We start from the raw sequence: 23,915 nt of genomic DNA, 5'->3' as shown, positions 1-23,915 counted from the left end.
AACAGAAATACTAAGCACCACATAATGACAACAAGGAGGCAGAAATCCCACTTGAGGAGCTGGAGACAATGACATCTTTGCCCCTTCTTCAACTTATGAATGTGTGTGTGTGTGTGTGTGTGTGTGTGCACGTGCGTGCACGCGCACGCGCATAGCTTTACAAAGACTCCAGCTGGCCACCCAACACTCACGTCTACCAGAAGTGCCACATCATTCAACACCTGGGTCTTGGATTTGTAGGCGATGCTGGGGTCCCATGCCCCCTTTCTCCCCCAGCTGCCCACTTCCTTACAAGCTCTTTACCTGCTACTCCCCAGTGGTGAAGTGCTAAGGAAAAGATGCCACTATGAAATTCCTATCTGTCAAACACTGCTTGCTACAAAAAAAGATTTCACGAGGAAAGAGGACAAAATAATAGCTAAAATGAGGCACAAGGATTATCTGTGGCTATCATTTATTTTTGCAATCCCTATCTGCTTACCACAAAAACTAGGAATTATCTGTTCTGGCAAAGGAAGAAAATGTTGTCATCTAGTTTAAAAGACTGACAGTTTCAAAAAGCAGCAAGAACAACTAGATATGACAATCAAGAGTTGGTGATAAATTCTCTGCCATTACTTCATAAGACAGGTGAGAAAAGCTAGTATGTCGAACACTAATAACCTATCTGCAAAATACTAGATAAGATCCAGACTCTTTCAGTAACATTATTATGTGTTTGTGTTTATTAATAGGAGACTAAAAAGAGAGACAGGGACTTCAAATCTAGATAAAAGCAAACGCTTTTTGACTTACGGAAAAGGAAATGTATTGACATACAGACGTTTCAACTCGCATCAACGGGCTGAATCAGACAAGCCTTTTGTTACAGTCTTTTTGGAGGAGCAGGCAGCAGTTTTTTAAAAATTGAATTCCAATGTATGTTTGCAAGGCACACGCCTTCTCCTTCTCCAGTGACTGGCCTATTACTCACCTGGTTGCTTCACAGCCTACATGACCTGCCTGGACCTTGAAGGCAATGGAGGACCCACTCTTTTAGATTTGGAGCAGCTCCTCTTATTTATTCACTTCTCCAAGTATTACTATGATACTGTAATACTTCATTAATGTATTCCCTCCCTCATTTCTACCACAAATGCCTTATTTGAATATTCCTAACAAACCCACTCTCCTCCTTTCTTTCCAACAAGAGTCCTCTGGCCCAGTCTGCTTCCGCAATGTGGATGGTGGGCCAAGCAGCGCAGGAGAATCCTTACAACTACTTGAGCAGGTGGGGAGGGAGGCTTATCCTGGGGGATGGGGGTGGGAGGGCTGGCTTGGGGCAAGCTGAGAGGGCAGCACAGACACTTTCTCGAACTCCTCTGCTAGGCCCTGCTCAACCTAGCTTCTCCAAGTGGGTTTATTTCAAAGCTCAAGCTGAACCTCCTTGACTCCCTTCTGTGCGTGTTAGAGCCTGGGACTGGACTCCAGCATCCATGAGGTGGCAGTATCTGCAGGACTGCAGGCTGTATAAACCTTAAGGATTGTCTGCTGTCTAAAAGGTACAAAGAAATCTAACACCATCACGGATAAAGTGAGAACCACCTCCATCTCAAAAGCCTACACGAGGTCATTATTAACAGGGCTCTTTCAAATTGTTTTTTTTCCTGGAAGGTGAATTTCTTTTATCTTTCATCAGAAGCATATAACCTTTTCTCTGTCAAACGAATCAGAATACCCAGAAGGATGAAGCTAAATATTTAACACCAAGATGCAGCCCAAGGAAAAAAGTTTGTAACACTCAGAAAGCAAATAAATAAACTGCACATTGATTGCAAAAACCTCCAGCTAAACGGAAAGGTATCTGCTTTCATGTCTGAGGGCCTTTGGTTAAGAGTCTCTGTATTTTCATTAGTTACACTATGTAATCAACAAAGCATTTTGGATCACCATGCTTGGAATGTCTTTATCTCTAAGGAAGTGATAAAGAAATGAAGATAAATAGAAAAGGAAAAAATACATTACTTAGGAACCAATTCAAACTAGAAACATGCAAGAAAAGTAAATGATATATGTTGGAGAGAACAACTGGTTTTTCTATATTCGAGATAAATGAGTAATATTGCTTTAATCAACTGCTTATAGGAACCCTCCAACATTTTACCAAAACTTGAGGAAAAATAGTAAAAAATACTTATATCCCCAACAAAATTCAAGAATGCTTTTTAAAAACATGTTGACTTATAGTTGAACAGCATCCAATCTATAATCCCGGGGTGGAAAACTGGCTTGCGAGCATTTCTAGAATAGGGCACAGGCTTCCTGCATCCTGATGATCAAAACAGGCAACTTCCCAAAGCAACGAAAATCAAACACTCCCAGAAAGCACAAACCTGAATAACTATGAATTTTAACGGGCATGTTTTAAACATTTAAAATCGCAGTTTAGAAATTCACTCTCAAGTAACAGACACTCAAACAGTCATTTTAATCAAAGACTCTTAAAGAAATATCATAAGTCTCGTGCTTATCTTTTAAACCAAACAGCCAAAAAGCTAATTAGTCAATTTCATTTAGTGATTCACAATCACATCCTCACATGTATGATATGTGTGCATATGTTTTAGGCATGGAAATAGGAGCAATGGTGCTAATTTGCCCTCCCTAACGGGTGGTCCTGACAGCTTCAGGAAGGCTCCTGGGCCCATGTCCCCAGGGGCTGCTGCCCTGACCCGGGCAGCTCTCCAAGGCTGTAGGAGCCCCCCAGACAGTGCTCCATCTGATTTCTGCGACAAGCACACTGACTACCCTCCTTCTGACCAGAGAAATTTGTTCCAGGTTTACTGTTAGGGCCTCTTCCTAACTAAAGCGTGAGGACAGCTCTGAAGAGGAGGAGAAAACAAGAAATCCACTTGACACAACTCTCCACGAGAGCACTCCACGGTGTCAGCAGGAGTCATGAGGCGGAGAGTAAATCAGAAGAAAACCTCTCCCCGGCAGTGGGGCGGAGCTTCCCGGCCGTGCAGAGGGAGGGGCCGGGGTCCTGAGAGCAGCGGTGGTGGCCTGCCCAGCCAAAGGGAAGGAAGTCAGAGCATGGTGGCCCGAAGAGGCCCAGCGCCACAGCCTGAGAACCCATCAGGAAGGAGGCCAGGAAAGTGGTACCCTGCATGGCAGGTCCTCTGGTTAATGTGAAAGGAATAAAGTGATACTGGGAAGTTAATGCAAATTCTCCACTCCCTGCCAAAAGCCAGGAGGCCAGAGGAGAAGAGAGAAGAGAAAAAGAGGGAAAACCCAGGAAGCACTAAATTAAAAAAAGACAATTGATTTACAAAAGGGGAAAATGATAAGCAGTGATTTATTAATTCTTTGCTTAGAATTCCGTGTGTGTGTGTGTGTAAACATTTTATAGCTTTTCATCCCCCATAATCTTAACACCTCAACTAGAGCAAAGCAATAAACACAACACATGGCTCCAGTTTCCAATCTCACTCCCCAGATGTGAACAAACAGCTAAGAATGACCAAATATGTAAGAAAGTCTTCAAATAATAAAAAGATAAGGCATTAAAAAAAAATACGGGGCCAGCCCAGTGGCATAGCGGTTAAGTTTGTGTGCTCTGCTTCAGCGGCCCAGGGTGTGTGGGTTTGGATCTGGGGCACAGCCCTATGAACTATTCATCAAGCCATTCTGTGGCAGCATCCCACATACAAAATAGAGGAAGACTGACACAGATGTTAGCTTAGCGACAATCTTCCTCCAAAAAAAAAAAACAGGAGAAAAATCTTTTCAATTTGTTTTCATTTACATAAAATAAAATTCACTCTTTTTGGTGTACAGTTCTATAAGCTTTGACAAATGCAGAGAGTAACCACCAACACAATCCAGATACAGAACAGCCGCATCACCCCAAAAGCTTCTCTCATGTCATCCCTTTGTAATCGCCCTTCCCCTCCACTAAGCACTAGCAAATACTGATCTATTCTCCATCACTATAGTTTTGCCTTTTCCAAAATGTTATATAAATACAATCATGCAGCATGTCCCCTTTTAAATCTGGCTTCTTTCACTTTTAATATGGGTGACTCAAGATAATAACATTATATTATTATATTTTATTAATATAATTAACTTCTCATATTTATTACATTAATATTATTAATATTAATATAGAATGCATATTAATTCTAGATTCATCCATATTATTCCATATATCAATAGTTCACTCTTTTTCATTGCTGACTAGTATTCCACTGTATGGCTATACCACAGTTTGTTTATCCACTCACCAGATGAAGGACAGAAGAAAACATTTTAAAATTCTAGTTAATTTCCTCAGAGATAGACAAGTGTCCATAAAGTAAGAATAGGATAATATAGAAAGGGACGGTCAGAGAATAAATAAGAGCTTACAGAAATTAAAAATGACAATTAAAATGCAAAAACTAATAGAAGTCTTTAAAGATAAAATCTAAAAATCTCTCAGAAGTCAGAACCCCAAAAGAGGAGAAACTAACAAAGACAGAATAATTAGGATAGAATTTCTAAATTCTAATAGAAATGCAGGGGGGAAAAGAAAGAACAAAGAAAATGAGAGGAGGAAATTACCGAAGAAACAAAACAAGAAAATTCTCAGCACTGAAGAACTCAAGCCTCCAGGTTAGAAGGGCTCACTGGGGGCCCAGACAACAAAACTTAGTGTATCACACAGCACAACATCATGGGGTTTCTGAATCCTAGGAGCAAAGAGAAGTTTCAGAGGGAGAAAATAGGTCACACATAAAAGGAATCACTGACAACAGATTTTTGAACAGTAATAAATATTTGAAGTCAGGAGAGCAATTGTAACACTCCAAAAAATCATGATTTCACCTAGAATTCTATATCTTACTAAAGTATCAAATCAAGTGCAAGTACAGAATAAATGCATTTTCAAACAAGCAATAATTCCAATATATATGTATATATATATACTTACCAAGCCTCTAAAGAATATGCTTCTGCAAAATGAACATATAAATGAAGAAGACAGGGTATCCAGGACAGGGAGACCAAAAGAGAACCCCCAAGAAAACAAGTGGTGCCCAGGCCCAGAGACGAGCCAGCTGAGACTGGAGCAAAAGAACAGAAAGTTGGGGGAGGCAGACCCAGTGAGAAAATGCAGCTGGTGGCGGGGTTGTGTTCGGATATCTGTGTTTAGTAAATGTTCTGTGGGTTCTTGGAAAGAACTTTTCTCCAAGTGATAGGGGAGGTTCTTTCTTCCATGTCTGTGTTTCTAAGAACAAAGACACCTTCCCCAGAAGCAACCCCCGCAGGTTGCCCCTTGAAGGGCAGGGGAATGGGGCCACGGTGACCAGTTTGAAAGGAGGAAGAGGAAACAGCTGTTGGGCAGCGACTGACAATGCTCCATGTGGCATGTATTAACCTTAGGGGGAAAACTGAATTTAAAAAGTTGCATGAGAGAAGAAATGAATCATCATAGTACAGTAAAGGGATCATCAGTAAATTACATGTCATGAATAATGTAAATAGTTACTGCTGATTTACCCAAATTCTGGAAGGCTAGAGAATGCAACAGTGGGAGTATGCTATAAGGGAACTAAACTCTCTGCTGCTGTGATGAGAAACCAACTGAGGATGTCCAAACAAGAGATGGAGGAAGAGCACATTCTGAGAATGCTGGAGCTAGACAGCTAGATAGCAGAAGAAACAGCAAAATGATCTGAAATATGTTGCCTCTGAGGAGTAGGAATCTGGGACAGGGAAGGTGGGCAGAGGACTGCAGCTTCTTGTTATAAGCCTTTTATCACTAGAATAAAATAAAAATTAACTGTTTATATTTTTATTTTTTTGCTGAGGAAGATTAGCCCTGAGCTAACATCTGTGCCAGTCTTCCTCCACTTTATATGTGGGTTGCCACCACAGCATGGCTGATGAGTGGTGTAGGTACATGCCCGGGACCCAAACCCACAAACCTGAGCTGCCAAAGTGGAGCACGCCAAACTTAACCACTACACCACAGGACCGGCCCAACCCACCCCCCCAATTAAAAATTTTAAAACCACTGTTTTCTTATGAAATATTTAAAGAAAACTGAAGAAAGTGTGAAGATTTAGGTTATTTTAATGAAGATCTAAAGCTACAAACTCAAAAGATCTACAGAGCAAATTTTCAGCTTAAATTTAAAATTTGAGAGATCTGAGGAGATCACTGTATTGGATGCCCAAAAATTCAACAGATTGGCTGTTCTTACTGAAATGACAGAACAGCTGAAGCTGAAGCTGAATCAGCAGGAAGAAAAACTCTACTATTTCTGGTTTGTTCAGAGAAGAGCAGACCCTGGATTCACCAGTAGCCTGAGCAGGTGAACCAAGACAGTGCATTTTAATGTGGCTGAAAATAGTAGCAGCATGTAGGGTTGTTGTGAGGGCTAGAAGTCATGCATGTACACACTTATCACATGGTGGGTATTAAATAAATGCTCGTATTATTGCACTGCATCAAAAAGCACATACAGACTCACTGCTCCACGGTTGACTTGGCCACAGAAGGGGTAATGCCCACCCATGTGACAATGCGTTCTCTTGTTTGCTTTCGCTTGTCCCTATCAGCACCGGGGGCAGAGGGCCCTGCGTCTGCAGCTAACTTCTGCAGCAGCCTTAAGTGTCCTCCACTTTCACCTTGCTCCTTACTCTGCCCATTCTCAACCCAGCTCTAGAGCTGCTCCCAGTTCTACCTGCCCTCTCGTTATGTCATCACCCTTCTCTCCATTCTAGAATTTGCACAGCCCATCAACACAGAATAAATATTTAGCCTCTGTTCCAGAGACTGACTCTCTGTATAGAAAGGGACTGGTAAAAGTATCCATTAGGCAGAATTTCATCTTGAAGAGAATTGGCTATAATCAGATAAGAAAAGAATTGTTACTATGGGCCATCTGCCAGGACACAGAAATAGTTTCATTTTGAAAGAACAGATGACATAATCCTATTCCTTTCCAACATTATCTCCATGGTGCATATTCCTAGAGAGTAGATTCTGTACTTAGCAGAGTCGCAATAGTGCACAGAAGTACTCTGATGAATACTATGTGCTAGGTTAACAGTACGAGGTCAATTTTGGTTAGGAAAAGGCAGGGTTGCAAGACATTGGTATCACTACTAAGAAACCATAACATGTAGACCATAACGCCCGGTTCACATCTACCAAAGTCAAGTTCCCCACTGGGTTGTGGCCAGAGGCCACTGGCGTACACTTTATCTGTCTGTGCCTTGCTTACACACTTATGCCTTTCTGTCCTTATGTTCACGGTTATTTCTGTACATGCCTCATCTCCTACCCCTCCCCGCCCTGCTTTGTTCATAGAACCCCGGCTGCTCTTTAGGGCAGGGCCCTTGCCTTTTAGCATCCGTAGATCCCCCTTCCAGGCCTTTCACATAACAGGAACTCCATAAACTTTGCTGAATCACGGACAAAACTGTTGACTTCTGGGGCTGGCCCCACGGCCGAGTGGTTAAGTTCGCACGTTCTGCTTCAGCCACCGGGGGTTTCGCTGGTTCGGATCCTGGGCACGGACATGGCACCACTCATCAGGCCACACTGAGGCGGCGTCCCACATGCCACAACTAGAAGGACCCACAACTAAAATATACAACTATGTACTGGGGGGATTTGGGGAGAAAAAGCAGGAGGAAAAAAAGAAGAAGATTGGCAACAGTTGTTAGCTCAGGCACTAATCTTTAAAAAACAACAACAAAAAACTGTTGACTTCTGATTGGGGGATGGGCAAGCACTGCCATCAAAGCCATGTTTGTGAATTCTAGCCCCGTTCTGACTGCTGGGCTGGCACTACTCCACCCATAGAGCTCCCACACTCCTCAGCCACAGAGGGCCATGCAGGGTCCCTCCATCGTTATGCTTGGGGCTGAACTCTGACCACTGTCAGAGCTCACAGGAGCTCTGTTGCCAAACCTAGGTTAATTCATTCTCTACACATGTATTGAGCATCTACTTTGTGGCAAAGGTGCACTGGTGCTAGGACAAAGAGGTCCTAAGACGCAATCCTCGCTACAGAAAGAGCTTCTGGTCTGTATGCCTGTGCTGCTCCCCAGGGCCTCCAGGGCTGCACCAGGGTGGACAGCGGTGATGGGGAATTCCCTCTCACAGCCTCTGAAGTCCTCCTTTGTCCCCCAGAAGCTGTTCGTCAGTCACTGGGCACCCACATTCCTCTGGATTCCTACGCATTTTCTTTATTCCTTTCTCATGATCCTTGTCAAAAAACTTTCTGCCTGGTACAGCTATTTTTTATATCCTTGTCTTTTTCTCTCTACTAAATTTTCCTCTCCTTGATACCAGGATACCAGACCAGCTCACTTCTGCATCCTTCCTAACACCCAGCTAAGGGCCTCCCCTGGGGCAGCTTCACAGTTCACATGTGCTGAAAGAAACAGGCCTGTTTAATAGGCACCAAAAATTTAAACCCCATCACTTTCTAACAGCTATCATTGATTTAAATTTTCCTGGAAAGCTTTATAGACAAATGTGCTGAACTATTACATTAGGTACTTTCTGATGATACGATTGGAAATTCTGTTTGGAAACTACAAAGTGTTGCTTTTCATTACACAACAGATTCCTATTTTCTTCTCTTTTTTTGTCTACCTTGTTGTCAAGGTAATAAGTGCCACTCTTCAAGGACCTACTTTGCAAATATTCATTTAAAGAGCAGAATTGCGAAAAGGTTTGTCTAGTATATAAATAAGCATTCCATGCATAAAATTATTCATTGGGAATAATCTGAATATACTGTACAGAGTACGCTGTAGGGCAAGGCATTCAAACTGGGTCAATTTAGTGAGTCATGACTCCCACTTTAAAAAATGAGAATATAAGAGAGAAGATTAATTTATCACATTTCCATGGGAAAGTACTATTCCTGAAACTTTTTTCAGTTAAGTGTGTGTATGTATGCGTGTGTGTGTGCAGGTGTGTGTGTGCATGTATATCCTTTCTGGAGTGCAGATAAAAAGGTTTGGGCAACACTGTGGTAAGGATATTTGTCATTGTTATTGGCTGCTTGGAACCAAACCAACTTCCTATTTTTGGGTAATTCTCAATGCTGTCAGTCTTGGCAGAGGCAGGGAATCTCCATTCCATTAAAGAAGCAAAAGGAGGGAGTCCTCAGCCCCCCTTCCCCCCGGGGGAGTAAACTGGGCTTGGTCAAATGGACCCTCTCGCTTGGGACTCTGAATCTCCAGTACAGGACACAAAGACCCAGATGATGGTGAGACTGGGTGGCAGACGGTCCCTGTGAGCAGCAGCTGATTGAGCCGTGGAGGTTGTGCCGGGGCAAAAGGAAGAGCCAGCAGGGCATCTGCCTCACTTGTTCCTGTGCCCATCCCCCAGGCATCATCCACAGCCTTCCTTTTCTGCTCAAAGTTACCAGAGTGGGTTTCTCTTGCTCACAACTAAGAATCTTGAATGACACAAATATCATGCTAAGGAGTTTGACCTCTATTCTGTAGGAAATGGGAAACCCTTGCATAATTTTAAACAAGAAGAATGAAATCAAGTTAGACAGTCTTCTATAAACTGGGCTGGAGACCAGAAACACGGGCAGAATAAACCCAGTGGGAGTTGGCCCAGACCAGGCAGAAATGAGGACCTGAACAAGGACACAAAGTGTTAAAGATAAATCCCATTAACATTTTCTGCACGAACTACACTGATAAGCAGCAGACGAGTAGGAGGGACGACCCAAAAGCATGGCTGAAAAGACCCAGTGAGGCCAACACAGAGCACAGTGAAGTGCATGGACTCTGGAGCCAGACTCCCTGGATCTGAAGCTAGACTGACCAGCTGGGTGAACTTGAGCCAGTTACTTAATCTCTCATTGCCTCAGTTCTGCCACCCGTAAAATGGGAACAACGATAGTCCCTAACTCACAGAATTATCATTATGAGAACTAAATTAGTTAATATACACAGAGGGCTTGGAAGAGTGCAAGGCCCCTGGAAAGCAGAGTATAACTGTTAAAGAAATTTAAGACAAAAACGTTCTCCATGGGCCGGCCCCGTGGCCGAGCGGTTAAGTCCGCACGCTTCGCTTCGGCAGCCCAGGGTTTCACCGGTTCGGATCCTGGGCGCGGACATGGCACTGCTCATCAAGCCACACTGAGGCGGCATCCCACATGCCACAACTAGAAGGACCCACAACTAAAAGTATACAACTATGTACCAGGAGGCTTTGGGGAGAAAAAGGAAAAATAAAATCTTTTTAAAAAACCAAAAAACCTCCATCCCAACTACTATAGCAAAGCTGTTGCTTCACGTCTAACTTGGGGAGTGAACTTCCAGCACATTGCTCTCCTTGGGTTACTTTGACTCTACTTCGAGTTATTTGCAATTCTTAGGGAAAACCTTTCACAACAGAGTTTATGCACAATTGGGGCCTAATCTTTAAATCTCTCTCTTGCATTACTGTTTGTGAATTTATCCACAGCTAAAGTTCAATGACTCTTATTAGCTAGCATCACCAGGGAACCAGTGTTTCACATAAGTTAATTTTCTAGCAACTGAAGCATATCTAAGAACAAATGCACACAAAAGTCTGAATTATGTTACCAGATAGCTTGCAAAACATACTGTATAATTTCCTACTTTCTTAAAAAGAGTGCATCAAAAATAATTTTAATATGTCCATGTTGACTTAACTTGATCATTTTGAATGAACATCTGTCACTGGATTAATGCTGTAATATAGTGATGGTTTTAAGGATTAACTACCATGGTTTCAAGATCTGTTTGCTAAACTATTAGTTCAAATACAACTATATTGGAGTCCTATCTCCCTTTTACTTTAATTTTTCCTTCCTCTTTCCCTACTGTTAAATATTACGTCTTGCAGCTAATCATTTCTGCTTCAGAATATAACTTTTCCTGTTTTGTTGTAACCTGAAACCACACTGAAATAGATATTAAAATCACATATAAAGCAAAAAGTACGTGGGCCTGGCCTGGTAACTGAGTGGTTCAAGTTCCATGCACTCCTGTTTAGAGGTCTGGGTTCGCGGATTTGGATCCCGGGCATGGACCTACTGCACTCACCAGCCATGCTGTGGAGGTGTCCCACATACAAAAAAACAGAGGAAGATTGCACAGATGTTAGCTCAGGGAGAATCTTCCTCAGCAAAAAAGAAAAAAAAGTAGTACGCAGTAAATGGTTACATAGTATATTGATTGTGGTATGGGCATGAGACTCCAACAAAGGGCGGGAAACCTACCCTGTACATTTTGTGGAATCTATTTAGCCTACTCTCTAAATAGATTTTTGTTGTTGTTGTTTTTTACTGTTCCCAGATTTTTACTGTTAAGAACAGCTGAGGATGCCAAAAGAACACTGTGAGTTTGACTAGTGATGACTAACAGTGGAAGGCAGGGAAGGTAAGCCTCCCCTAAACCCCAGACTTGTGTATGAGGCCTCCTACTCCACGTCTCCCTTGTATTGGTTTCATATTGTTTTATAACAAAGCACCACAGCTTAATGGTTTAAAACAACACAAATTTATTATCTTGCAGTTCTGGAGGTCAAAAGTCCAAAATGGGTCTTATGGGCTAAAATCAAGGTGTCGGCAGAGCTGCATTCCTTCTGGAGACTCCAGGGAAAAATCTATTGACTTGCCTTTTCCAGCTAGAAGCTGGAAAATGGATTTCAGGAAACGTATGGAGGCCACCTGCACTGCTTGGCTTGTGGCCCCTGCCTCCGTCTTCAAAGCACACCCCCTCGACGTCTGCTTCAGTCATCAGTCTCCTTCTCTGACTCTGACACTCCTGCCTCCCTCTCCTAAGGACCCTTGTGATGGCATTGGGCCACATGGATAATCCAGGATCATCTCCCATCTCAAGATCCTAACTTCAAAAGAGCTGCACAGTCCCTTTTCCCAGTGAGGTAACACAGTCACAGGTCTCAGGAATGAGGACGTGGACATCTTTGGGGGCCATTGTTCTGCTACCGCATCCATATAGATGTTGAACAGATCTCAAATTTAACATGCACAAAACTGAGCTGCTGATCTTCCCACTCAATCCCACCACCTCTTTCCAAACCTGCTGCACCCACAGTCCACCTGTATTTCAGTTGACAGCAAGTTCCAGTTGCTCAGGGCAAATCTTGCAGTCACCATTGTCATCAAGTCAGGTATGCTTTCAAAACTAGATCCAGCATCTGACTACCTCCCCCCACCTCCACAGCCATCACCAATCCAAGCCACCATCTGACTACCTCCCCCCACCTCCACAGCCATCACCAATCCAAGCCACCATCTTCTCTCAATGGGATCCCCGGAACGGCCTCCTGCACAGTCTCCCAGATCCCGGCCTACAGTCTATTCCCAGCCCTGAGGCCAGAGGGAGACGCACTGAATACACGTTAGATCATATCACCCCTCTCTTCAAACTCCTCCAATGGCTCTCCATCTCACTCAGAGTAAAAGCCAAAATCCTTATGACAAGTACCCCAGGGCAAAAGAAAAGCAAAGGCTCAGAGGAGAGAAAGCACAGTTTTCCAGGAACAACAAGCTGTTGAGTGTATCCTCAGCAAAGACAGAATGAGAGGTGAGTGTGTGCGTGTGGGCAAGGGTCTGTCCCCACGTTAGGTGGTCTGACCCTAGCCTAAGGGCCACGGGAAGCTATTGATGCGTGTTCAGCAGAGTGTGGCACGCCCAGGTCTGCGCTTTGGGAAGGCAGCTCTGGCTGCAGCCTGAGATGGGACAGAATAAAGCAGCGCGGGAAGAAGGAAAAGTGTCAGGAGGCCATTGGAAGAAGGCAGGAGAGAGAGGACAGTGGTGGAAGAGAAAAAGGGAAGTGAACAGATCCATGGCCATTCAGGAGGTCAAATGGCAAAACGTGGTGATGGCTCAGATTTGAGGTCAAGGATGACCCCCGGGGTCCTGACCAGAGTGAATGGGTATCTAAGATGGCGGTGCTCATCATCCAGATGGAAACTCAGCAAAAGGAATGACAGGGTGTGACATGCTGAGACCACGTGTGGGAGATAGTCAAGTCAAAATGCTGGAAGGTGACTGACCATACGCAATCTGGTGATAAGAGATACTGGCTGGAAATGTGTATTTGGAAGTCTTCAGTTCGCAGATGGTTTTTAAACCATGGAAATAGATAAAAACCACTCAGATGAGCATATAGAAGGGAAAGGGAAGAGGGTGCAGGACTGAACCCTTTAAGGGAAAGAGAAGGTTACAAAGGAAACTGACAAAGAATAGCTAGAGGGTTAGGAAAAAATAGTAGAATCTGGTGTTATGGACAGAATGCAAAAGAACCCAGAGTTTGTAAGAGGAATGGTCACCAGTGTCAGATGCTGCCAACAAACTAAGAAAAAAGGCTTGGAAATATTCCATCCGGTTTAGTGTCAAATACCTTGTTAGAGATCCTAACAAGAGCAGTTTCAGTCAAGTTCAAGCCACAATGGGCCATGGAATGAGGAGGGAAAGAAAGCAAGAGAGAAAAAGCATTTACAATGGCTGTGAGGGGAGGTGGGGCATTCAGGACAGTGTCCCAGGTGGGGGGTGGGGGGGGGTCCAAGCATAATTTCGCTTCTTCTGTCTTCTTTCTTTCCTTCTTTCCCTCTTACTTGCTTCTAAGGTGTCAAAGATCTACGTGTTTAAATTCTGATAGGAAGAAACTATCGAGGAGAAAAGCAGATTATCAATGTTTGAGATCTCTGAGAAGGGAAGAGAAGATGGGAGGCAAGACGCAGGCGGACACAGTCCCCTTGGGGTCTCTACTCAAGCGCCACCTTGTCAGAAAGCTCAGCATCTCCATGCAGAGCCCTGGGAATAAAATGGAAAATCGGATGGCACCCCTACCCTCAAGAGCTTCCCGCCATGAAAGGGAGTGGAGGCCACTAAGCAAGCAACGCTGACACGTTACACACCTGTGGTAGGTGCTCTGCTGGGGTAGCAGAGGTGCTGGAAAAGCAGCCAGGACCAGAGTCTTCCAAACGCCTGGAGGGGCACCAGAGGGACAGTCAGAGTCCTAGAAATGTCTAGGCCTAAGCCGAGCTGTGAACTACCGAAAACGCAATCATAAAAGAAATACTTTCCATTAGCACCTCTTTGGAAATGTGACAGGTGAGGAATCTGCTTACAGTTTTCAATGCTACTAACATCAGCATCGAGTTTTCATCGCCCCCTGTGTACAGGGAGGCCGCAGCAAGGCCCCGCTTTCCTCTCCTGCCCCCCTCCTCCCATGGGGTCCTCCTCCCAGAGCAAGCAGCTCACTACCTGTTCCTCTCACCTTCAGGGAAAGAACAGGGCAGCAGGCCACGAGATGACAAAGACCCTCTTCCTTTCTTAATTGAAAACTATGAACACCGTCCTTCAGAGCTGGGCGTAACCCACCCCTCCTCTCCCTCCGCCCCAAGCCTGGATCCTGGGTGGTGAGAAAACCTTCATACTGGGGCCAGGAAGCTCACAGGTCCAGCCAGCTCCAGACGGGCGACCGCACCCAAAGACCCAATCTCCCTGCTTCTGGTCCCTGCACAGCCGTGAGAAACCATCTCCCTGGCCCTCTGCTCCCCTTCTCTCCCACCTGCCAGTAAGGCTGCTCAGCCTGGGCAGGTCCCGATTCCCCGCCCCTCTCCTCCTTTCCCACAGTCCTCATATCTGCTCCCTTTTGGCCCTGAAACCAAACAGTTACAAAATGTGCCTCTGTGGAAAAACATTCCTTAAAATATTAATGTTTCGTTCCTCTGTTTTCCCTTCCTCTGCTTGCCTCCCCCCGGCAGGTAGCTGGCTCTGTGCCTTCTGGTCTCAGGAGAGGCTGGTGACTCAGGAGAGCAGCCCCAGCCCGGGACGACACTTCCCTTCCTGGCTCTTGTTTCCAAATCAGGGTCTCAGGCAGTGAGAGGAAGAGCCCCTGTGAGAACTACAGAGAAGGCGGCAGAGACTGAAAGATCTCCCCAGAGTGAGTTTCCCAGGCCCGAAAAAGAGAGAGTGCTGTGGTTCCTAGAGGCGGGCAGTTGGGCGCTGTGCTGGCCACGCTCCAAAGCCAGCAGAGCTAGGTTGGGGAAGAGCTTTGCCGGGCCTTGCTGGGCTCCCAGGCTGCACAGGTTCCCGGAGCAGGAGAGAGGGCAGAGCGGGTAACCTGAAGGGGCTCCACGGCATCTCAGGGGTAACTGTTGTGGACCTGATACCCTGGACCAGAGGGATGTCTCTCCTGCTTCCTCCAACCCGAGGACATTTGCACAAAGAGAAAGGAGGGAAGAAGGTGTAAAAAGAAGTAGCTAAGATTGAATCTTCTGCCAGCCCAGAGCAGGAAAACAGCTCAGAGTCAAAATTAAATTAAGTTATAGAGGATGAGGAGGCACACCTGAGTTTCAAAGCTGGCAAACCACCTCGACAGAAATAAAACAGAAACCATACTCATTAGTCAGGTAAGACAAGTGTCCAGCTCATGCTGGACAGCACAGGCAAGTCTAACTCACACACGTGGCCCTGCGATGTTTATTTACATCCTCTCCTACATGACCAACAGCAGCACAGACCCTCACTTCACAGGTTAACAGAGTTCCAATCTTAAATGAAGCAAAAGCTCATTTTTAAAAGTCTAGCCCTTAAATGAACATGTACCAGCCCACCTGCTCCCTGGTAGCCACGCCCTCCTGTCTCATCTTGCTCCTCTGCCCAGCAGCAGCCAGTCCTCTTTTAAATATGAGGATGTGATCAGATCACTTCTCTAAGGGCTCCTTTTTGCCCATACAGCACAACCCGATTTCTTGAGCAACCGTAGAGCCCTTCACTCTCCAAAACCCATTTAACTTGCCAATCTCACCCGCCCACCCTCATTCTCCCACATGGACCCTCTGTAATCACACAGAAATGCAGCATTCCATGAACGTATCAGCGCCTTTCAAAGTCCCAGGCCTCTAGCATCTCCCCTGCCTGTGATTCCCCATGCCCATAGCAACTCGGCGCCTGGCACAGAGCGGTTAGTCAACAAAGCTCAAATGAATGAAGTACTCAGTGAAGCCCCAAACCTGCAGACATCTCCCCATGAGTTCAGTAAGCCTCACAGGCAGGAGAAGGTTCTGGTGTCCTCCTTCCACACAGGGGCAGAGGGTGCAGATGCACAGGCCAATTCTGTCCTACAGAGGCATCTGATTTGACCCTCACAAGGTAATGATTTAAACTCTTTATCAACAAGCATAAATCAGGGAATTTTGCCTAAATCATCCAAACTCCTGACTTAAGGTGGAAAACCAGGCAACCTGGTACCCATAGCCCAGCGTTCCCACACAGCAGCGCTCTTTAAGGGTAGTGCTCCTGAGGCCAGCCTGGTGGTACAGCGGTTAAGTGTGCACATTTCGTTTCAGCAGCCCGGGGTTCGCCGGTTCGGATCCCGGGTGCAGACATGGCACTGCTTGGCATGCCATGCTGTGGTAGGCATCCCACATATAAAGTAGAGGAAGATGAGCATGGACGTTAGCTCAGGGCCAGTCTTCCTCAGCAAAAAGAGGAGGATTGGTAGCAGTTAGCTCAGGGCTAATCTTCCTCAAAAAAAAAAACATAGAGTAGCGCTCACTCTCTAGCTCACCTGATCCTCACTCCTCAAAACTGTTACCCCAACAAAAGGTGTGAGGTGGCCCCCATGTGCAAATAGAGGCCTCTGGAGCAGAAGACCCAACCCTCATCACATAATGCCCCAAATTCATTGACTCCTCAATTCGCATCACCAACACACTGAATTTAAACCTCTTCCACACCTGTGACCTCACCGCCACTTCTCAGTTTGCTGGGGTATGTTTTCCTGGTGCAGAAAGCTGGGGATGGACTATGTTAATGAGGCCAATTGTATTTTTTTTTAATTTCTTAGCAGTATATCTGAACTACATGTGCTTCCCTAAAATTTCCTCATGCATTATCCGTTTTCTAAAAAGGTGTCACTATGTTGGCCTCATTTTCATAAGCTTCTTTCACTGGTTAGGTCTTAGGCAAGAGGAGAATTCACCCCCAAAGGCCCCAATTACCAAGCAATGATTTTCCTGTGGCTGCCTAGATCCTCTGGCGCCTCCTCAAACCAACAGCTGAGCCAGCGCACAGAACCGCAGCTCCCGGTCCCTCCCAGCCTCAGGAATTTTATAACGCATGCCCAACAGAGCATCTTCAATTACAGGGAATCAATATAAATCCCCCTCAGCAGACATGTCTAAGCCGATGAAACTGTTGACAAGAAAGTATCTGCATCTCTTGATTGGAATCTGGTCCAAAAGCAATTGAATCAAAGTACTGCAAAGCTGTCTGACAAACAATCGCTTTTGATTACGAGGAAAGCTGAACGAGCAACATCGTCATGCTGTAAAGGGGCTTATTCTCCTATTAAACTAATATTTTAGGCGAGAGCTTACATCACTTCAAACTACAGTCCCCCCCTAAAATTCAGAACCCTCTCTAATTTTTAGTACTCATAAACATACTCCCCTTTAATAAAAATGCTCCCTCTGAGAAATGCCTCAGATCTTTGTCTATTCCTAATGCACCTCTTTGACTATTTGATAATTAATTGACTTTTAACACTTTTGTACTAAAAGTGGTAATTATACTTTCTGAAACAACTGTCTATATTCAGTAAATACTTTGGGCTTGTTAAGTTCACTAAAAGCTTTGTTAGTGGTTCTAATATTTAGACTTTAATCCCGTTCCTGATTGATCTCTTTGCTCACAAATCCATTTCTCTAATTTTCTGTTTTCTCCAAAGTGAATTTGCAACTTCTTTGGTGGTGAAGTGGAGACAGACATGGAAAGGAAAGCTGAGTCCTAAGAGGCTGTCACTGACAACGATGACCCTTCTGCTTCACAACACACTTGTACAAAATCAGTTCCTAAGCGGCAGATGGATTTGCAGAAACACAACGACACGTGATGACGCGGCTGGGCAGGTGCCCACATCATCCCACGTTACAACCGAAGAAGCTAAAGAAGAGCTGACCTCACGTACGGGATGTAACGAAAGTCTCCGTTCCTCTTGTGGCAGGAGCCTCATGCCCCTAATTTTAAACACAATCTGCACACACCCTTACTTTTGTCCCTCCAGTCGCAGAAGCAAAGGGGTTCCCTACACCTGGGTTCTTACGCTATTCCTTCCTGTCTCTTCAGGGCCTTGATCCTCCAGTTTTTCATCGTCTATACCAGAGGCTCTCAGTGTTAGTTGTACACTGGAATCACCTGTTCACTGTAAGCAGTACTGACGCCTGGGTCCCACCCAGATGTTCTAACTGAACTGTTCCAGGGCCTGGCCTGGCCTATAGGACACCAGTGTGCAGCCAAGATGGAGAGCCACTGCTGTCTATCGTGAACTCCGTCAACAATGCAGGATCTGTGCCCCCAGCCCAGAAGTCAGACTCACAGCCTGTGTGCCAAAATGGCCTAGTGATGTGTTTGTGTGCGCGTGTGTGTGTGTGTCTATGGTAAATACACAGAACATAAAATTTACCATTCAACCATTTTCAAGCATACAGTTCGAAGGTATTAAGTACATTCACATTTCTCTGCAATGGGATATATGCTTTTTATGGAACGAGTAATCATGTTATTTTAAAAGTGTTTATAATTAGGGACACGGCACATAAAAATCCAGCTGTCTGGAATCTGGCAACAGGAAGTTAAAATGGCCTCCCAGCAACAGTCACCTGGGACAGCATCACGCTGCCCCTCAGGCAGGGCATGTGTCTCAGGGTTACCAGCATCCCCACTGCTCCCCCACAGGTTACTCCCAGCCCGCTTCCCACAGACAGGCTTTACTTTAGTCTATCAACAAGCTCAAGCCTCCTCAACCCTAAAGGAGTCCTGTGTCTTTGGATCTCACGCCTCTTTCTAGCTATCCCCTCTGTCTCCTTCCTTTCTCTCTCATCCCCCATTCACTCCCCAAAGCCCTGAAACCCAGCTTTTTCCCCTTCCACTGCAGCAAGCCGACCCTGGCAAAGATCAACGACCTCACGGCACCCAATCCCAGGGACGCTGTACTGCACTGAATAGCCTAAGATCTGCATCCTCTGGAACACCTCTCTCCTCCTCACCCTCTGCCCCTCTTCTCTACCTTCTCACCCAGGGCCTCATCCTTGGCTGACAGCAATGGATGACTCCCCACATGCTCAGGGTTCACCATGACCTGCAGACTGACAAATACAAACAGCGGGTTACTCAGGGGCTCCAGGAGAGTCTGAGAGACGAGTTTGAGTTTCCAGCTCTGTCACTTATGAGCTGTGATTTGCGGCCAGTTATCCAGCATCAGCCCAAAATCTTCATCTAAAAGATCGGGATAATAGGTCCACCTCCAAACATTACAGGAGTATGTGAGAGACCATGTACACAGCTCTAGACCAGAGCGTCGCTGTCCAACAGAACTTTCCACGATGATGGAAATGTTCTGTACCTGCATTGTCCAATGCAGAAGGCTCTAGCTACATGTGGCTACTGAGCACTTGAAGTGTGGCTAGTGTGACCGAAGAACTAAATTTTTCATTTTATTTAATGCTAATTAAGTTTATATTTAATCATTACATGGGGCTGGTGGCTCCCTGGCAGACAGTGCAGCTCTGGAGTGACAAATACTCAACAAGCATCGGGCAACAGAGCTATTATTATTGTCACTGTTAACAAAAGGAACAGCAATAACAAACTTCTCCAGCTCAGACCTCCCTCCTGAGCCTCAGGCTCTGCAGCCACTGACCTCAGGCAAGCTGCAGCCTGGTCCTCTTAGAGCATCCTACGCTCGGAAGAGTCACCAAAATTTCACCAGGGGATGCAGTACACTGTCAGAAATTGTTCTGTCCCAGCCATTCACGCCTGGTGAGGTGGTGGACGTGTGGCCACAGTCTCCAGGACACTCGGGATGGCATCGTTACTGCAAGCAGGTGGCAGCCTAGTTGCTGGGCTCCCCTCTGGGGCCTGAGGCTGGGGAGTGGGTTCCTCTGGCCTGGAGTACTCAGCAGGGACTCTGCTCTACTCAACAGGTAAGTTCTTACATCCCGCATCTACTAACATCTCTCTGGGACTCACCATCATCCTGACAACCATAATCCAAGTGCCACTGGACACTTCCCCATGGATTCCCCTCAGGCCACCACCAGCCCTGAACTGAGCTTGGCGTCTCGGCCCCCCTCCCAAGGCCATGTCCTTTCCTACCACATCCTCACAACTGATGGTCTGAACCATCATAGACACCTTCCAAACACCAAATCCAGCTGCTTTAGACCCAAATAACTTCTCACACTGTTAAAGGAAACTTTGGAGATCATCTTCTTCCATCCTCTTATTCTATAAATTAAGAAACCAAATGAGCTGGGGCCAGCCCTGTGGCCAAGTGGTTAAAGTTCCGAGTGCTCCACGTTGGTGGCCTGGGTTCACGGGTTCGGATCCCAGGTGTGGACGTACTCCACTCCTCAGCCATGCTGTGGAGGCATCCCACACATAAAGTAGAGGAATACTGGCATAGTTGTTAGCCAGGGCTAATCTTCCTCAAGCAAAGAAAAAAAAGGGAAGGATTGGCAGCAGACGTTAGCTCAGGGAAAATCTTCCTCACAAAAAAAAAGAAACCAAATGAGGTCAAGAGACAGCGTATTCGTCAGAGTTCCCTAGAGAAACAGAACCAACAGGATGTGTGTGTGTGGATGTGTGTGTGTATAGGGACAGAGGGAGATTTATTTTAATGAATTGGCTCTTGCAGTTATGGAAACTGGTAAGTCCAAAATCTGCAGGATAGGCCTGGAGGCTGGATACCCAGGGAAGAGCAGATGCTATAGCTCACGTCCAAAGGCCATCTGCTGGCAGAATTTCTTCTTATGGGGGGGTGGGGGGGTGGCCAGGAGGGCAAAGGCAATCTTTTGTTCTATCTAGGCCTTCAACTGATTAGATGAGGCCCACTCACATTATGGAGGGCAACCTGCTTCACTCAAAGTCCACTAATTTAAATGTTAATCTCATCCAAAAACACCCTCACAGAAACATCCAGAATAATGTTTGACCAAGTATTTGGGTACCATGGCCCAGCCAAGTTGATATATAAAATTAACCACCATAGATGGCAGACAACTTTACCAAGGTCACTGAGTTAAAATCCGGGGGAAATCTAAGAAAAGCTTTAAAAAAAAAGATACAATTTCCTCCGTTGCTAAAATATTTTAAAACAATCAAATTTTAATAAAAATCATTTTATTTGGCACAAGAACAGGCCAATAATAAGTTAATACTTATTATTAACATCCATAATTATAAGAACAATATAATACGTAGCTAACATTTACCGAGTCACTAAGGACCACACTCTGTGCTATCTGCTTTACATAGTGTCACATTCAATCGTCTAAGCAAACCCATGACACTGTTATGTATTTTGGCAATGCCTTTGGGTTATATTTGCAAAGAAATAAAACTTTGTAGCATGTATATATATATATATATAGCCAGGTTGAAGGATGCATTTGAATTGAGACGATTTTTTTTCTGTCTAAAAATCAAAACTACGACATTAGGCACCCCTATCTGGGAATGCCCATACGTCATCCTGAGCGCTAAAATACAGTCCTCCTAGGTTGCTGGCATCAATCCCATCTTTAAAAGGTTGACATGCATCAGCTCTTTGGAATCTTCTCCCAAACCAGGGCATTCCTCAGCCATTCCAAAATAAACCAAAGCTGCACATTTGCTAATCTGAGTTTATTCCGTTATTTCAGACAACACAACCACTACCAAAGTCCACAACCCCTTATCCACAATCCTGAATACCAAAAGATCTGGAAACCGAAAGGTTGTTTTTATAATCCATTTGACACTAAAACATTACCTAAACTGATATGAAGCTATATATAGTCTTTTTCAAAAAACCCATTTAGCGAGAATGTCCATATGTTTTATTTCAGAAATGTTAATGTATTTGACTCTGTTGACCCTATTAGGAATGTCATGTTCTATATGGTATAAGCACAATCCAGAAACCTGAAAAAGTGCAGATTCCTGCACATATTTGGCCCTAAGGGTTTTACAGACAGTATTAAGGACCTATATTATCCCCATTTTACAAATGAGGTCACCAAGGTTCAAAAAGAACCCAAATATAGCTTCATTAGATGTCAATGCCGGTACGGGGATTGTTAACCACTATACTGCATGTATAAAGCACTTCCACATGCAATTGTAGAAAGCAAGCTGCAAACCTTGATGTCGCAGTGGACACCATTAGACTGGTTTTGTGGACCAGGAATTAGAGGCACTGAGACAGCAAATGATTTGCTTAAATATATGTGGTCTCATCAGAACCAGATACAGGATTCTCATAAAGATCCCCCTTATATTGATACTAGGAAGAAACCAAAACTTCCTCCAAAAGAAATAAAGGGAGGGAGTGAGGGAGGGTCATATGTGGAGTCTGATTTTCCCCAAGAGATTCTCAACTATGAGAGATCTCAAAAACCACTGCAAATAAGGCACCCTTCCCCTGATTTAGTCTTCTGAACGTCTTTCCCTCCTTTCTGTCTAAGGAGAATGAAGATGCCACTAGGAATCCAACAACATTCACACGATTACTCAGCACTCTCCATTCACTCAAGTACATCAAGCAGCAGAAGCAGCCAGGATGAGCGCAAGCCTTTGTCCCAGGGAGCAACGAGAAGGCAAAGCCAAACTCTGTCGTCGAGTCCACTGAATGTGGGGCTGGAAACAGGAAAAGAAACAAACTGGTCACAGGCCAGACAGGCAGAGAGTGGAGACAGGTGGAGAGAACCAGAGCAAAGCAAGAGTCTCGAAGCAATTGCCACCACCTTAGGGAACCAGGTGGCACCCATGCAGCCGTCCTGCAATGCACTGGATCCAAGGACAATGTGTCTAACAGCCCTGATAGAGCAGTCGTTCAGTTATGGTTGTTACCCAAATACCCCAGTGTTCATTCACTGATACCAGTTGGCTCTGCCCTTCTTATTCATTTCCTTTGATTGTAAATGCTTCCAATTAAATAACTGGTGGCTTAGCAACTGATTGAGAGAGAGTAGCTCTAGAGCCCTAGATCTCAAACTCGAGCATCCACCAGAGTCACCAGGAACAGATCACTGGGCCCCACCCCCAGAGTTCTGATTCCCTGGACCTGGGGTGGGGCCCAAGAATCTGCATTTCTAGCAAGCTTCCAGGTGGTGCTATGGCTCTGGAAAAGTGATGATCAATATAGTGACAAAGTGAGCCATCCATATAATTTTAGCTTTTCTAGTAACCACATTTAAAAAAGCAAAATCCAACCAGTGAAGTGAACTTGAATAATGTATTTTCTTTCATCTAATATATCCAAAATGTTATTTCAATATATTGATATAAAATCATTAATGAGGTATTTTACATGCTCTTTTTCATACTAAGTCTCCAAAATCTGGTGTGCATTTTACATTTACAGCAAATCTCAATTTGCACTAGCCACCTTTAAAGTACTCAACAGCCACACATGGACAACACAGTTACGGAAGATGCCCAGTGTATGTGAATAACAATGTACGTAGCAGGGAGATTAGCTTGAGCCCACATGACAGTCACCCAATCTATGAGAGAAGTCAGGCATCTGTGGAGGGCTGGAGAGGGGGAGCTGCCAGGGGTCTCTATGTGAGAGATCACAGGATCTCCTGGGAAAATACATCCCAAAGGCACGAGAGTGGAGGCCCTCGCACCTCATTCAGTGAGACAGGAGGGGAGACCCTGGGTCCTCATGAAGTCTACAACTCGAGTATTCTCTGGTCCAGTCCGTGGTCTCCACCCAAGCCCTAGGCAGAAGAATCGTTATGCTATGGAATCAGTCAACTCTAAAAGGGGGATCTGTTAAATACAGCATCAGAAGCTCAAGGAGGCCCCACTAGGGAACCCGTGTAGCCACTCACTGCTGCCTCCTCCCCCAGTT

At 45.0% G+C, this 23,915-nt stretch overlaps 1 protein-coding gene across 12 annotated transcripts in view; it reads right to left on the bottom strand.

The window, feature by feature from the left end:
- Positions 1–23,915, bottom strand: part of MTUS2 (microtubule associated scaffold protein 2) — a 559,486-nt gene that overhangs the window by 392,296 nt on the left and 143,275 nt on the right. Inside the window, exons 1-2 of one of the 12 annotated variants that reach the window (XM_070240205.1) lie at positions 14,286–14,602; positions 13,924–13,993 (exon numbers count right to left, since the gene is read on the bottom strand). The exons of 10 other annotated variants lie outside the window; for them this stretch is intronic. The gene's annotated coding sequence lies outside the window, so the exon portion shown is untranslated. Of the gene's footprint in view, positions 1–13,923; positions 13,994–14,285; positions 14,603–23,915 lie in introns of those variants that run through there. One more of the 12 variants, XM_070240209.1, reaches the window with a different exon arrangement.

Source organism: Equus caballus, chromosome 17 (genome assembly GCF_041296265.1).
Source record: "Equus caballus isolate H_3958 breed thoroughbred chromosome 17, TB-T2T, whole genome shotgun sequence".
NCBI classification, from domain to species: Eukaryota; Metazoa; Chordata; class Mammalia; order Perissodactyla; family Equidae; genus Equus; species Equus caballus.
This window is presented reverse-complemented; position numbering and strand designations above follow the sequence as displayed.